This window comes from Leptodactylus fuscus, chromosome 7, assembly GCF_031893055.1.
Source record: "Leptodactylus fuscus isolate aLepFus1 chromosome 7, aLepFus1.hap2, whole genome shotgun sequence".
NCBI classification, from domain to species: domain Eukaryota; kingdom Metazoa; phylum Chordata; class Amphibia; order Anura; family Leptodactylidae; genus Leptodactylus; species Leptodactylus fuscus.
In genome coordinates this window covers 144,750,887-144,756,229 of record NC_134271.1, presented here as the reverse complement: position 1 = coordinate 144,756,229, position 5,343 = coordinate 144,750,887, and positions in this window count along the sequence as shown.

Sequence of the window (5,343 nt, the reverse complement as noted above, 5' to 3'; positions counted from 1 at the left end):
AGGAGCAGTATTATAGTAGTTATATTCTTGTACATAGGAGCAGTATTATAGTAGTTATATTCTTGTACATAGGAGTAGTATTATAGTAGTTATATTCTTGTACATAGGAGTAGTATTATAGTAGTTATATTCTTGTACATCGGAGTAGTATTATAGTAGTTATATTCTTGTACATGGGGCAGTATTATAGTAGTTATATTCTTGTACATAGGGGACAGTATTATAGTCGTTATATTCTCGTACATAGGAGTAGTATTATAGTAGTTATATTCTTGTACATAGGAGTAGTATTATAGTAGTTATATTCTTGTATGTAGGAGCAGTATTATAGTAGTTATATTCTTGTACATAGGAGAAGTATTATAGTAGTTATATTCTTGTACATAGGAGGTAGTATTATAGTAGTTATATTCTTGTACATAGGAGCAGTATTATAGTAGTTATATTCTTGTACATAGGAGTAGTATTATAGTAGTTATATTCTTGTACATAAGAGCAGTATTATAGTAGTTATATTCTTGTACATGGGAGGTAGTATTATAGTAGTTATATTCTTGTACATAGGAGCAGTATTACAGTAGTTATATTCTTGTACATAGGAGCAGTATTATAGTAGTGATATTCTTGTACATAGGAGTAGTATTATAGTAGTTATATTCTTGTACATAGGAGCAGTATTATAGTAGTGATATTCTTGTATATAGGAGCAGCATTATAGTAGTTATATTCTTGTACATAGGAGCAGTATTATAGTAGTGATATTCTTGTACATAGGAGTAGTATTATAGTAGTTATATTCTTGTACATAGGAGCAGTATTATAGTAGTTATATTCTTGTACATAGGAGGTAGTATTATAGTAGTTATATTCTTGTACATAGGAGTAGTATTATAGTAGTTATATTCTTGTACATAGGAGTAGTATTATAGTAGTTATATTCTTGTACATAGGAGCAGTATTATAGTAGTGATATTCTTGTATATAGGAGTAGTATTATAGTAGTTATATTCTTGTACATAGGAGTAGTATTATAGTAGTTATATTCTTGTACATAGGAGCAGTATTAAAAGTAGTTATATTCTTGTACATAGGAGTAGTATTATAGTAGTTATATTCTTGTACATAGGAGCAGTATTATTGTAGTTATATCCTTGTACATAGGAGCAGTATTATAGTAGTTATATTCTTGTACATAGGGGCAGTATTATAGTAGTTATATTCTTGTACATAGGAGTAGTATTATAGTAGTTATATTCTTGTACATAGGAGTAGTATTATAGTAGTTATATTCTTGTATGTAGGAGCAGTATTATAGTAGTTATATTCTTGTACATAGGAGAAGTATTATAGTAGTTATATTCTTGTACATAAGAGCAGTATTATAGTAGTTATATTCTTGTACATGGGAGGTAGTATTATAGTAGTTATATTCTTGTACATAGGAGCAGTATTACAGTAGTTATATTCTTGTACATAGGAGCCGTATTATAGTAGTTATATTCTTGTACATAGGAGCAGTATTATAGTAGTTATATTCTTGTACATAGGAGTAGTATTATAGTAGTTATATTCTTGTACACAGGAGTAGTATTATAGTAGTTATATTCTTGTACATAGGAGCAGTATTATAGTAGTTATATTCTTGTACATAGGAGCAGTATTATAGTAGTTATATTCTTGTACATAGGAGTAGTATTATAGTAGTTATATTCTTGTACATAGGAGCAGTATTATAGTAGTGATATTCTTGTACATAGGAGGTAGTATTATAGTAGTTATATTCTTGTACATAGGAGTAGTATTATAGTAGTTATATTCTTGTACATCGGAGTAGTATTATAGTAGTTATATTCTTGTACATGGGGCAGTATTATAGTAGTTATATTCTTGTACATAGGGGACAGTATTATAGTCGTTATATTCTCGTACATAGGAGTAGTATTATAGTAGTTATATTCTTGTACATAGGAGTAGTATTATAGTAGTTATATTCTTGTATGTAGGAGCAGTATTATAGTAGTTATATTCTTGTACATAGGAGAAGTATTATAGTAGTTATATTCTTGTACATAGGAGGTAGTATTATAGTAGTTATATTCTTGTACATAGGAGCAGTATTATAGTAGTTATATTCTTGTACATAGGAGTAGTATTATAGTAGTTATATTCTTGTACATAAGAGCAGTATTATAGTAGTTATATTCTTGTACATGGGAGGTAGTATTATAGTAGTTATATTCTTGTACATAGGAGCAGTATTACAGTAGTTATATTCTTGTACATAGGAGCAGTATTATAGTAGTGATATTCTTGTACATAGGAGTAGTATTATAGTAGTTATATTCTTGTACATAGGAGCAGTATTATAGTAGTGATATTCTTGTATATAGGAGCAGCATTATAGTAGTTATATTCTTGTACATAGGAGCAGTATTATAGTAGTGATATTCTTGTACATAGGAGTAGTATTATAGTAGTTATATTCTTGTACATAGGAGCAGTATTATAGTAGTTATATTCTTGTACATAGGAGGTAGTATTATAGTAGTTATATTCTTGTACATAGGAGTAGTATTATAGTAGTTATATTCTTGTACATAGGAGTAGTATTATAGTAGTTATATTCTTGTACATAGGAGCAGTATTATAGTAGTGATATTCTTGTATATAGGAGCAGCATTATAGTAGTTATATTCTTGTACATAGGAGCAGTATTATAGTAGTGATATTCTTGTACATAGGAGCAGTATTATAGTAGTGATATTCTTGTATATAGGAGTAGTATTATAGTAGTTATATTCTTGTACATAGGTGCAGTATTATAGTACTTTTGATATTGAAAAGTGAAAGTGTTTGGGACCCACAACAATTCATCCATGGAGAATAGGTCGACCACGTGAAGTTTCATGGCATGGTTGTCCAATGGTGAGGCACATAATATCTAAAAGTCGCCAACTCTCTGCTGACTGAATAGTTGCTATGTGCAAACCTCCTCCTGCATTAATATCAGCCCAAAAAACAATGCAGTGCTGGGAGCTTCATGATATGGGCCAGATAAGTACCAAGCACAATGCCACCGCTAGACTATGGAGTCATGGAGATGTGTCCTTCAGGTACAGTTTGGTGAAGGAAGTGGAGTTTCATAAGAAAGAACATGACTGGCCCACACCAAGCCCTGACCTCAGCCTCATTTAATACCCAAGGGATGAACTAAGATGGAGATGTTGATCCTGGACCTCTCATCGAACATCGGTCGGACCTCACAAATGTTCTTCTGAATAAATGGGCCAAAATTGCTCCAGATACGCCCCAACATCTTTTAGAAAGCCTTCCATGACCTGCAAAGGAGAACCAACTCCTCGTCTATGGGTTTAGAATGGGATGTCATACACTCTCATGTCATTATAATGTATACATGTCCAAGTAGTTTTCTCCTTACGTCATAAATATCATAGTTTTTCATATCATGATTACCACTAGGGGGCAATGTCATTTTTGACCACCGGGTATAGTAATGGACAGGCTTCATGAAGGCTCTTTAAGAATATGAGTCACGTTATTTTTTATGTGAAAGCCATACGGTAAAGCCTTGTGATTTCCGCCCGGTGGGTCTTGCCAACTCCTTTCACGTGGCCCCGTTTGATATCGTTCCAAGTCTTTCTTGACTCACGGCTCACCCCATTATCTCGCCGGTGCCAACAATCCGACAAGTGGGTTTATGAGCCTGGACAGAAGATTTATTATAAGAGGCCAGATGATGATGATGATGATGACTTCAGCCTGATCAGTATGTGGTCGATACATCTTCTTCGCTAGCGGTAGATCAGACATCCATGCGGTATCTTCCGCCGATTCCACATTCGGTGATTTATAGGTTAATATCTTCGACTGATGTTGCGGTTCATTCTCTTGTTCCAGACGCTGAATCATCTTAAGAAGATTTTCGAGGCCGAGAATCATTTTCTCAGATATTCCGCCTGGTTACCGGGGACTTGTCATCGACTCTGAGATTAAGAAGCATGTCTCCATGAAATTAGAAGACTCTCCAGCCAATGGAAGGCTTCTTGTAGGAAGCGAGTTATATCTGGTCCTGGAAAAGCTGGGTGGTAGCCAAGAAAGACACAATTACAACACGCAATAGGGTTTGCACCCAACTTTTCTAAACGCCTGAGTAACGTGTACCTATTTTAGCCATAATATGGTAGTAGAGTATAAACATTTGACTTTCTGGACTGTAGGAAAGGTGGGTGAAATTTAATAGGGGTTATTACACTACTTTCCTAAAATTATAAGTAATGAAAGTGTCTGGGTTATTAGTGATGAAAGGGTAGAAAATATATTGTTGCATAGTTGATGATCAGGGCTTTGGGAAAGTTGGGTAATATCCAATAAGGATGCCAGTTTGGGGGTTAATACACAGCTTTCCTAGGTGCCTGTCTATGAAAGAGTCTAGTATATAAGTGATACAAAGGTAGTGCATATATTGCTGCATATCTAGGCGGATTTGACTTTCTGGACTGTAAGAAAGTTGGGTGTTATCGAGTAATGATATCACTATAGCACCTACGGGGGTTATCACCCAGCTTTCCTATATTCCTATCTAATGAAAGTGCCTAGGTTAATGGTGATACAAGTCTAAAGAATATATTGTTTTATATTTCACCATCAGGGCTCTCGGAAAGCTGGGTGATATCCAATATGGATGCCATTAAGGGTCCCATGGGGGAAATTACCCTGCTTTCCTAGATTCCTATCTTTAGTGATAAAAGTGTAGAGGATATGCCACTGCATTTTTGACGATCAGGGCTCTAGCAAAGCTGGGTGATATCCAATAGGGACGCCAATATGGCTCCCATGAGGGTTATTACGCCTATCTATGAACGTGCCTAGATTATTAGTGGTACGAGTGGAGACGATATATCGCCGCATACCAAGACAAATTTGACTTTCTGGACTGTAGGAAAGTTGGATGATACCTAGTAAGGATGCCAGTATGATTACCATGGGGGTTATTACCCAACTTTCCTAGACGCCTGTCTATGAAAGCACCCAGATTATACTCATACAAGTATGGGAGAGATATTGTTGCCTATCTAGACAGATTTGACTTCCAGGGTCACAGGAAAGCTGGGTGAATATCACAAAGCCACCATGAAAGTCACCACATGAACATGAAATCTGAAACGCTATACAATGACACATAGTGTATTGCTACGTTGACTGTTCAGGAGCCTGGGAAAGCTGAGTCACCGAGGTAGCAGTAAAGAGGCCGGTTACCCTATGTTTCTAGAAATGAGAAAGCTGAGTAGAAACTAATTGGAAGCTGTCGTGTCAACCATGGCG